Raw genomic sequence first — 12,010 nt, forward strand, 5'->3', positions numbered from 1 at the left:
CAACGAGATTCTTCTCACTACAATTGTATTTTTTTCATGTTATTTATTGTTTTCCTGGGACATAACCCTCCCCAAGTTCTGTTTCACATACAACTTTGTAAATCTGTATCAAGTGTCACAGCTGTAAGATGAAATCTGGTACAACTACCAACTTCAGAAGTTTCAGAAATCCTCTCTGACAGGACTGAAAATTTGCACCGAATTTTTCTTCACAGTGATGATGATATTAAGGGATCCAAATCATGAGTATGATGTATAAACAAAATCTGAACAAACACCAGTACAGATGTGGCTATGGACCTGTGTTGCTGTCACTCAACAGGTTGGAAATACAGGGCAGCATCACATGGAGTACTTAGCTGTGGGTAAGACTCCAAGTGTTTTCCCCACTGATGAAACGAAGATGAGGATTCGGGAAGGGAAACAAACAAACAAACCAGTAAGACTGATTTATCATGGAAAACAGATTGGCTAGTATCACGAGTATATACTCTGAAAACAATAATGATGTAAAGAATAATGATGATGGTGATGGTTGTGCTGGTTAGTGATGATGATGATGATGAGGAGGAGGAGGAGGAGGAGGAGGAGGATGATGGTGGTGAAGTCAGTGAATATGATGACTTAAAAAATAAGACGGTGCACGTGTACATCAAATACTAAGTTGGTAGGTGCTGTGGTTTTTGAGTTTTTGATGTTGACATACATAAATACATACATACATACACACATACATAGACAGACAGAAAGACATACATAAAGACATGTACATACAGTACATACACACATAGACAGTTAAACATACAGACAGAAGACAAGACACAGACATATATAAAGATATACATACATACATTACATACATACAGACATACATACAGACATACATACATACAGACATACAGAGACATGCATACATACATACTACAGACAACATACAAAGATTACATACACATAGACATACATACATACAGAGACATACATACATACATACATACATACATACATACACATACATACACGATCCCCTGAGATAGAGGGACTGTCATACATACAAAGATACATACATGCATACAGACAGACAGGCATGCAAATGAGATGCAAATGGCACTGACTCACCAGAAACCTCTCTTTGGAATATACATGTACACATATACTAAAAATGAGCTAATAAAACGTATTTCACAATGAAGATCAATGAGACAAAGTTCAATAAGTATTGATGTCAATGATTATGATGATTGATGACATTCACACTATAATGATGATCATGATGATGGTGCTGGTGATAACGATAGTGATTTTCATCCTGTCACAGGGGTCAAAGTTCACTGCTTCAGATGGGGATTTGGTGGAATACGTGGTTACTATCTTGTCAGCAGAGGCTTGCTCTCACAGGTCCCTCTGTGCAATACGTGCATTCTAAAGACCAACACAAATCCTTGGATTAAACGATTATCGGATTTTTGAATATACTACAAAATTAAATCTAATTGTCAACCAATTTTTGTTACGCTGAATTTTATGAAATTCTCACTAATCCGTTCTGTGTTATAAAGTTTCAACTGATGTAACACCAAATCGTGTAGGTTTAGTCTGAGTTAGTTGCTAGGAAACCAGACAAGCCAGCACCGACGGTGTTTCATCATGCTGTGGTCATGGAGATGTTGGAAAATGGCAATTAGCTAATAAGATACCAGAGTTTACTTTCTGGGGTTTACTTCTGCAACATTTCAACCACTGAACCATTGTGTTTCTATGTATGATGGTCACAAAGCCAAAATTAAGAGGCTGAGGACCATCCCAAAACCTTCACCGCAATGGTTTGACCTGATGTTTCCACCACAATGGTTTGACCTGATGGTTTGACCTGGTGAACTCTGACCTCTAGGTGGGGAAATGGAAATGAAAGGGTAATATGATGCAATGATAATGACTAAAGAAATGGACTGTAAGATATCTTGGGTGGGGTGGTGAAAAATAGAGGATGGGGAGAGTATCTGCTCAGTTAAACTTGTTGAATATTTTTGACCAGAAAAGTGAGTCATTCTGTAATATAATCAGACTTGCACTGAAACCATACCATATTTTACCTAAAAGAAATGCGCCTATCTTTAGAGAAATCATCTGAATGACGATAAACAGGCAACTTTCTTTTCATCTTTTTTGCATTTTTCATAGAAAGAAGAGAAACTGGTATTCCTCCTTCTAGAAGGACTCACTTTTTCGGTGTCTTGTCCACTGCAAATTCACCTCTAACAAATGTTTCCTTCAGCCAATAAAGAGGCTACTGGAAAGAACTTCCATCTCCAAAGTACAAACATCAAGCTACAGTCATCTTATTCTCCCGCTATGGAAGTCCCATGAGTGCAAGCAATCCATACTTTGCACTTGTTTGAACTTGTCCGTGAATAACTCTCTTAAATTAGCCACGGTATCTCGGTCAGTCTCATCTTGACAACATGGATCATACAATGGCAGACATGCAAATGTCTGTTAGGGCCGAACATAGTTCCTTTTTTCGGTTTCTTGTGTGTTTGTTTTTGTTTTGTGTTTTTTTTTCGTAGAAACATCGCCTTCTGTTTTCAGTTTCACATTTTTCACAGATACACAGAAAGCTCAGTTTTAGTTTCCGTCTCTAACTGGTCACAGATTCACCGGATTTTTCAGGAACATGAAACAAAAACCCCAACAGGTCCTGGGTAATGCTATACCCAAAGCTGGCGGGAAATTACAAAAGTGAAGCCATTTGTTTTGTGAACAGAGTTTAAAATAAGAGAGTTTAATTGCCTGCTGGTTAAAGCAGATATTGCACATCTGCTTGAAAAATAATTTCAAAATACATTTTCATGTTATGCATGGGAGTGGTTCAACTTTCACGATGGTCAACTAATATTGCGTGATTGAAGGAAACACGATCCAGTCCACAGATGTTGAATTTTTACATTGCATTTTTATGTTTTAAATTTAAATCGACAAACATGAACAAAAATATTACAAAAATATTAAAATTACAAACAATCAACATCAGGCTTAGGTTAGTTTGTCCTCTTGTTCACCCTACTGATTATCCATATGGAAACATCGATAGATTTCATGACGATTTCCTCGGCACAATTGGACTTTGATACAACCAGCTCAAGAGCTAGTCCCTGCCTCCTCTGAGGAACAAAGTCTCTCAGGAAATGTGAGCCTTTTTATAATACAAGAATTAAAGGTTAAGAATATTTGAAAGACTGAATGCCACGATTTCTCCTTGCCCTTACCACTTTCATCACCATGTAAAACGTGCAAAGTTGCCAGCTTTGGGTTTAGGGACTTTTCAGAAGTGCTCGTCTCCTTCTCTGTGTAACTTGCTTTTTTTTTCTCTAAATCATAGCCTCGGAAAAACCGCACATCTGCTTTCGCATGGCCATAGGGTCGGTTATCAAAAGTCGTACAGGATTTCAAAATTTTTCTGCGATCTGATCATCCTGAAAGTACTTTGGCACTGAAACCTTGTGGCCTGACAAAGTAACTCATGCTGGTAATGTTTGTAAAGCTTTACCAAATTTACGGCGGTGAAAAAAAACAGAAAGAAGATGGGGGAGAGACTTTAACCTGCACTCAGAACAGAGCTGAGAAAGAACTTGTGTAACATATTGATCTGCTGGTTTCAAATTTGCTTCAGAAATTATAGTCTGCAGACAAGACAATAAATATGCTCTAGTCAGTCACACGGCATGATTTTCTTACTGCAGTTTTAGCACTTTTTATGATCAAAGAACCCATACAATAACCTATATGGGAGACTGCCTGAAAGAAGAACAACTTTTGTGACTTTTTTGGTATTTCTTATGGAAAAACTGATCCCCTAATCATTTACATTGACACTGAGCAAGTTGGTTCTGGAATTACATTTGCAGCCATAATATATAATAAACATGTACATGTATCTGTGACGTCGAATACTACATAAGCTTGTGACATCATGTATATTACGATATGGGATTGACAAACAGTTCCCTGTGCCTCTCTCTCTTACCATCCTCACTGTATTGCCAGGCCTCTGATATCGTCAGTGTAAAATTTTCCAAAAATACCCTTTTCCCCTCCTCCTATTATCCAGGCACACGTGGGGGCGAGCAGAACAGTTATCTATACAGCAGGTCAGTAAATGGATAATTGCAGAAGAGTAAACAGCGAGTACTTTAGCTTACATAAATATTTACCTGAAATACACAGTATTTAACCAACAGGGCATAAATTATTGGCCAACTGAGGGATGCGCTGGGCCAGGTTTCATTCACAGAGCTCAAATGGTGCCCCCTTTTTTTCTGTTGGCAAGCAGCTTGTGGACGTTTCCTTGCTGCACAATGACTACAGAAGATACAAATAAACGGTGCAAATTTATGGAAATTTCCATTTGTGGGGGGTGGGGGGTGTTTATAGAGAAGCTAGCACCACAAAAATTGAGGTGAACAACCAACGGAAAGAAGCGCTCAAATACAATATAACTTTTTAAACTTTAAACAAGGAGACTCGAGGGGAAGATGAACAAGTTCTAGAATCACGGTGAACACCATATAAACAGTCTTCGGTGGTATACATGTTATTATTGAACTTTTCAGGAAAGACTTGCACCTTAACATAAGTTGGTTAACATTATGATCAGTGTGGTACCGACTCTAAATACAGATGAATCCGCTCTATTTCACAGAAATAACTCTGCCCTATGTGTTTGAATTTATGTGACGGTACATGTAAATAGCCATTTGAGGTGACCACATTTGTAATTATCCATCAAACACCAAAGCAGGCCAATATATTTCAATTTTACTTCACCAGATAAACCTGCACGTACATTGTAATTGACACAAAAACCACAGGACCATGATTTATTCATTCTTTTTTTGGTTTGTAAGAAAAATTCTACACACCTACGTATCAACTTTCAAGCCACAGCATCTGGTTAACAACTGTTTATTTATTTATGTTCCTCTGGCATTAGTCCTTGGAAGAAAAAAAAAGGCACGAGGCAAAGAAAAAAAATATATGAAAAATGTTGAAGTAATAATTGATCAGATTCCCCAGGTTAGAGGAATCTCTTTTCATCACCGGCATATGGTCTGATCCCATTGATGCTCTTGGTATGGGTTTAGCCCACGCAGTGGACGAGCAACCCTCCAAGCAGCCATATGCCACATCAAAAGTATACCCCACTGCTCCAAACTCATGATTTAGTAACATCAAAGTGGCGAGAATTGTTAAAAAAAAAGGACTTGGCAAACTAGAAAAGGGTATGTGTAAATTTTCAAACTCTAATGTTGACAGTAAAGTTTGAGAAGTGGCCTACAGTACCGCCAACCCATAGCCCTTTTGCACTCAACACATCATCATCGTCATCACAAATTGGTCAGAAAGCACAAATACGACACTATTTTGGGAGAAAATGGAGCTTGACAGGAAAAATATGGTACATTTAAAGAGTATTATCAACACTTCAGGAAACATTTCAAATTATTTGTGTTTATATCTCAGCAGTTCAATGACTTGGTTGTTCATCATCGACACATCAGATGTGTAGAAAGTTTTATCCTTTAATTAGATCAATCATTTGTCACCAATTCCAATTTTTTGAGTTCCTCTAGCTTGACAGAAACGGTGCAGACCGTAGAATTCATTTGTAAATTTGTAGTGTGGCACAAAAATCAACATTTCTCCATCTCCACATGGTAAATTGCATGCTGGGAGACACATGTCCGGACTATAATTTTACCAGTTTTGTCTACACAAAAATGATAACTTCAGCTTGTCCTGTGCCTTTTCAAATCAACATTTCTGAAACACACCAGAATACAATGCAGAATTCTAGAGTACATGTCTTCGCTTGAACCACACCCTCCCCACCTCTCAACAGTCCATGAAAAAAAAAAGATATATTTTTTTTGAAACCTAGAAACTTCACGGATGTCTTTGCAAAAGCAAACACGGTCAGATGTTTTTGTGGTGAATGTTGGTCCATGGCTGACCCGGGCAACGATAAATTCAACAGAGCAAAGAAAGACTACGACAGCATTATTACTGCCGATGAACGTGACAGTTCACCAGGTCATTTGATTATACTGCTCAGGCTGTGGGATTCTTTTTTTATATTCTTGTTCCGTTCTTTCATGCATTCAGCATGTTCAAAGCCTGACTCTCATGAAACTGTCCATGGCCGGCCTAAGTGGGAAGGTTCTTTCTCAAAAATATACAAAATGTAACAAAGCCGCAACAAAAGATAAGGTTCAGTTCACCATACAAAAAATGGTACGCTATCAATCTTTGTGCTTGTTCCCAGAACACCATCAAGTCTATTTATATTTCATTGGTTTTAATACCAGCCAGCCGACAAAACACACACTGGGCACATACCACCACCACTCCCTGAGATCAACACATAGCATTCGCACTGTTCTTTTTTATCTTATAATATTGACGTACCATTTTTATTGGATTTACTGTACAAACATTGAACTTATAAATAATTGTCAGACACTTGTCCTCACTCAAACTTGACACCCTGTCCTGATCTTTGTAAAATGTCCAAGTTTCCTTCCACTTCTCTTTCAATTTTGTGATTTTCTGAAAAAAAAGTTTTTAGTGTTCATTTTCATACATATAATCCAATCTGTTTGTCTTACGATCTCGATTGTATAAAAAGTACAGGATGTGCTCATTTTAATCTAAATGCTGTAAAAATGACAAAACATTCTGTCAGTGTACCTGCACAAACCTGCCACGGCTAAAAAGAGAACTGCCTGTCTATATTCAGAGATGAACCAGACAAACTGATATACAATGTCTCATCTTCACAGCTTGGTGAAAAGAAGGCCAGCCAATCACAGGGCTTCTCTTTTATGGCGCTTTCATCAAAGATTGTTGAGGCACAGAACACGGAAGGATCAATTTGCAAAGACTCCATGATACCATTGCAAGACTGTGTAAAGAGCAAACACCATAAGATCTCACCTAAAACATAAAAAATATTAAAGTTTCATGTACTGCATTGAAAATCGTGCGTATTCACAGTACACTTAGTACTCAGTAACCGCATTAGGATGAAAGTTGCCCTCCAGGGAAATTTGTCGCCGCTTGTGTGCTGTTTCAGACCCTGCCCGTCACGCTGTTTGGTATCTTTAAACCTGTTGAATGGAGGGGCTGACAAGATATGCGTGTACCCCTTCACAGTCAAATCTACCATCGGAACTGACATATGAAAGTGCTGATGTAATTTCTCATGTCTACTGGAAATACTATATGCTGGCACTACTCGAGCAAATTGCAAATCTTAGCTTACAAGGAGGTTTTATTTAACATGAAACCAATACAATAGCATTACACTGAAGCTCAGCATCACCAGATGTAAGGCCAAAAAAAAATGATTTGTTTCTGGTCATCGGGCGCATCATTTCAAAGTGCGCGTCTTTTTTTCCTGCTTTTCATTTGCCCCTATGGAAAAAGGGGGAAAATGTATCAAATTCCACCAAAAATTGAAAAAAATTGAAAAAAAAAATTGCATCGCCGCATCCTTTTTGTCACATGTCAATGACTAGAAACAAACCTATTATTTTTTTGACCTAATGGCCGCTTTCAAGAAAGTGTTCATTTTTCACTGGACACAAACAAGGCACAAGAAGATGTAACGATGTCTCTTTGAAATCTTTACTTGTGGCATTCTTGGAGCCCAAGCATATAAAAACCAACAAGCAAAACAATAGTCTTCAGACAAAACTGAAAGACAGTTCCCAACAAAAGAAACTTCCTTTATCTATTGAAACCCCGGCCCTCTACCCCTACTTGAAACAGAAGCGTCGAATCAACAGACAAATGAGCAAAGGGCTTATTCCAAGTATGGTTATAATAGGATTAAAACACCTAAGTCTGGGAGCTGTCAGAGAGTCCAAAAGACCAAAAGTATTAGAATGCACAGTATAAACATACAGTTTGCTGTACGAGTGATCATGATAAATCAAACTTTGAAAGTGAGTCCTTGCAAGTATTATGAAGGTATAGACCATACATGCACACAAGTTGTAACATAATATTCCCAAGTCAAAGTCTTAACAGTAGAAAGGAACATAAACAATTTTGAGACAGAGAACCAAAAAAAAAGCAGGATTTGGCATATTTCAATCAACAAAAGTTATAATGGAACAGTCAATATCAGATTAGCTTTCCAAGTCGTCTTTTTTATCTCATCTCTTTTCAAACTGTAAAATTTCCCTCCTCATGAGCACAACCTGCACGTCTGCACTTTGCAATGAATCATGGGTGGAATCACAGACCCGTGGCCCGGGCCCCCGTGGCCAGGCAACTTTGTAACGCAACCCATGATTGGCCAGTTGCTTTCATGTCTCAGGCTTGATTGATCACAGAAGAGCGTTTAGAAATGCACCGCGCTTTCCAAGAGTATAAATCACCATTCTGCATCCAGTGTGTTCTGTTCATTTGTCTTTAAACATAGGTCAGACTAGGAGCTGTGGAGACACACAGACACACGTGCATAGATACATGCACAACTTGAAACATGGCAGGTGAACTGTGAATTACATTCTTCAAAATAATTTCAATCGATGGAAGACGAAAACAAAATTTATCCATGTGCATGTATTGACAGTACTTGCTAGCAATAAAACAAACGTAGAACTCTGATCAATTTGAAGCACCTGACAAAAAATCCAAAAAGTAGATACAATGTGTCGTCTACGAAACATTTCAAGCAAGCACTGAACGCAAATCTTTAAATCTATTGGAAAAATGTACACAGACATTACTGAAAAGAGTTCTTTTACCCAAAAACTTCTCAGTAGAATTTTCCAGGAATTCAATAAACACGTTCGAATTTGATGGAGAGCAACTTTTCAAGACTTTTGAAATTCTGCTGTGCTCAAAAACTGTACAAGAATGAGGATAAAATATCAAGACAGACCACCCATTAAATTCTTTTAAATGTACTCCGACAGTTGTATTTCCCTATCTTCAAAGTTCCCTCAATATCTGTTTACATCGTTGTTAAAGGCAAGTGTATGCTAGTTGTATTTCAAATCTTGAAATAATAGACTTTAGCTATGAACAGCCAGCATAACTTTTTTCTTTCATTTTGATTTTGCAAGTTTACAGGAATCACATTCATTCACATTCCTCCATCTTGACAAAATCACAAAACGTGACGAAATGGTCGGCATTTAATCAACAAACGCTATTACCTCACATATTGTCTATTAGTTTATTTTTATTGGTAAGGCGCCTCAAAAAAGCCAATAAATCACAACTAAATAAATGTAGTGAGTTTATTTTCACTTCTACAATAACAAGAAAATTAACAGGCCGCCAAGGACTTTGAACTCGAGCCAACGGAAAGGCAATTAATAAGCGTTTATCAAGTCAAGTGGTTAACAAATGATGAATTAATCATTGGCAGTGAAGTTATCTGAAGCCGAAGAGCTGCCTCATGATAGGCATCACCAGTTGTCGGTAGCTTTTACATGTCGACCTCCGACCCGAAATGGGAGTCACCTCATTGGGGTCAAGAACACAGCGGATAGATAATCATCAGAATGCGGTGTCACATGCATCCCGTGTTGATGGACTAGTTGCATAAGATCGCTTCTCATGTAGCCGGGATCAATTTTCCTGGGAATATCAAAAATGTGTTTTGATACATGCTGTTGTGAGTGCTGAAACTCAACAAAATACGTACTTCAGTGAGATTTCGATGCGAAAAGTTTACTTTGGTTTTACATATGCAAATGAATAATGATATTCATTCAAGTGGTAGTCATAATTACTCAGAAGTTATTTATTTCCTTTCCACTTACTTTTTGCTGTATGCTTTCCAAAAGACTTGGCTGCACGTACAAACTTCAGCAGTCATTGTCAACAGGTTTTTTTGCGTCAACAAGTCCCCTAGATGTAACACCACCTTGTAATGGCGACTTGGAACGACTAAAAATAATCCCTGCCACTTCAAATAACAACGGCCTCAAGTTTCATACGGATATACCATAGCACACTTGGTATATCACATACCGAGAGCCAAGTTGGTGTGTATATATACTGTTTTGATTACCGCATCGAGCAAAGGTTACAGGAGTTCAAATTTCGTTGACACGCAGCCAAATACTTCAGCCAAGTATTTGTACCTGATCCTACGGTTTGTGATATCCAAACATGTCTACCACATGCCAGACCAGTTTTTTTTTTCTCACTTTTGAAGTCCAGACCACTCCAGCATTTCAATTTTAAACTGTTCTGCGATCAAATATTCATTAAACGTATTTGAGAAAACTGACAGAAACAGGATAGTTTTGTGGCAATGAAACTTAAGTAGTGAACAAAACGATATTTCCACCTACATTTTTCAATTCATCCCGCAGATTCAAAAGACAGCTGTTTAAATACAGTCGCATACGGCTGGTAGCCTCTCACATGAACTATGGGTCCACAACAATACATCTATTGTACTTTCACAAACCTATCAATTAAATAATATTCATTTTGTCTGTTGTTAAAATTCTGATGAGAAATACGATTGTGATTCTCATTAGAAAGTTTTTTGATAATGCCAACAATTTTACTAATGAACTCTTTAAAGAACTGTTCTATTGTAGTTCGCATCACTGTACTTCCATATTTGTATCTCATTGTTTTATGCATTTTTCAGACAGATACCCATAATCTGTATGCACTGATAGATGTGGCTTTTTGATGGCCTTTTTCTTCTTGTGGACCTGACTGATACGGCGCCACAGTGTAATAAAACCGCCTAGATTGTAAAATTTATATGTACATGTGTGTCTAAATATATTTTTCATGTCTGGCTTTGGTGTGCACCAGTGTAACAATAACTACATACAAATTACCTGCACACAGATTGTATTTGTAACAATCTGATACAGGAAGTTGAACAAGAATGTCTGGTTTATGACTATCCAGGGAAAGAGATAAACTTTAAAGTGCAAAACAAAGACGAGCGAGTAACCACAACAGTCTGTTTGACTTTGAGCAATGCAGTTTCTGGAAATAATTCTCAAAATCGCATGCCAAATTAATGAAACCATACAATATAACTTTCTTGGTTGATGCCGTCACTGCTGTTCATAGAAGGAAGTAACAACAAAATGATGGGATCACCTGATGTAGCAACACCTTAAGATCCTTGTAAACAGTTCTTGTTTAATGGTGAGGACCAACACATCAAGCGCAAAGCCTATGCACGGTCCCCTCCACAAAGTGGTAGGACCGTGAGTCTATGATTCATGAGCCCATATCCGGTATCACATAACCCTTGTGGTTATTGCCCCGGCATTGAACTTAGCTCACCTCCGCAGGATGAACATTGACCTACTTTCCCTTTTGAATCCACAAATGCCGGCCTTGGGTCGAAGGAAGCTGGCAATTTCCCAATCATACAAAAAAAAACACAGCACCGCCAATAACTCAAACAAAAACACTGCCATTCCTCAACTCTTAATCTATCATGTAAAGTCTGCGGTGCACTTTTATCAATGTCCGCCGACAGAACGACCAAAGCACTTCCCCTTGAGAAACTCATGGTCAATGGGGTCTGTGTTATATCTTTGCGGGAACGATAAAAGCCTTTGTGTCTTTGACCTTGCCGAACCAAGGTTTGGTTTTTGACCTTGCACACTGATTCAAGCTTTAAAAACAGGAAAAAACTTATGCCTTTATACTGTTGTGCTGCAATAAAACGGTTTGATGAAGACACTGTGAAAATTACAGATTTTTTTTTTTTCTGAGGAAATACACCAGTAAAATTCCAGATTCCTGGTTCATTCCAGAAATATAACAACTGTGCTAGCTGGGATGACCTTGGAGTTACTGGAGAGTGAGAATATAATGAAAGTATATTGAAGTGCCTGGCAATGTAAGAATGACTGCGCATAGCTTCTCGGATGATATCACAGTGTAGACAAGGACTCCATGTGAATGGGGGTTATTGCACTTTCTTGGCATAGATCTTGTCTGG

The 12,010-nt window shown here is 38.1% G+C and overlaps 1 protein-coding gene and 2 long non-coding RNA genes across 5 annotated transcripts in view; 1 reads left to right on the forward strand and 2 right to left on the reverse strand.

The window, feature by feature from the left end:
• Positions 1-12,010, reverse strand: part of LOC139114115 (nuclear receptor subfamily 6 group A member 1-like) — a 184,990-nt gene that overhangs the window by 94,209 nt on the left and 78,771 nt on the right.
• LOC139114116 (uncharacterized) overlaps positions 1-12,010 on the forward strand; it is an 85,203-nt gene that overhangs the window by 64,099 nt on the left and 9,094 nt on the right. The window lies entirely within an intron of this gene.
• LOC139114118 (uncharacterized) lies at positions 9,298-10,344 on the reverse strand. The gene is made up of 2 exons (XR_011547800.1): positions 9,840-10,344; positions 9,298-9,654 (listed from the first exon to the last, which is right to left on the reverse strand). It is a non-coding gene; the product is annotated as an uncharacterized lncRNA (long non-coding RNA).

This window comes from Ptychodera flava, chromosome 16, assembly GCF_041260155.1.
Source record: "Ptychodera flava strain L36383 chromosome 16, AS_Pfla_20210202, whole genome shotgun sequence".
In the NCBI taxonomy this organism is placed as follows: Eukaryota; Metazoa; Hemichordata; class Enteropneusta; family Ptychoderidae; genus Ptychodera; species Ptychodera flava.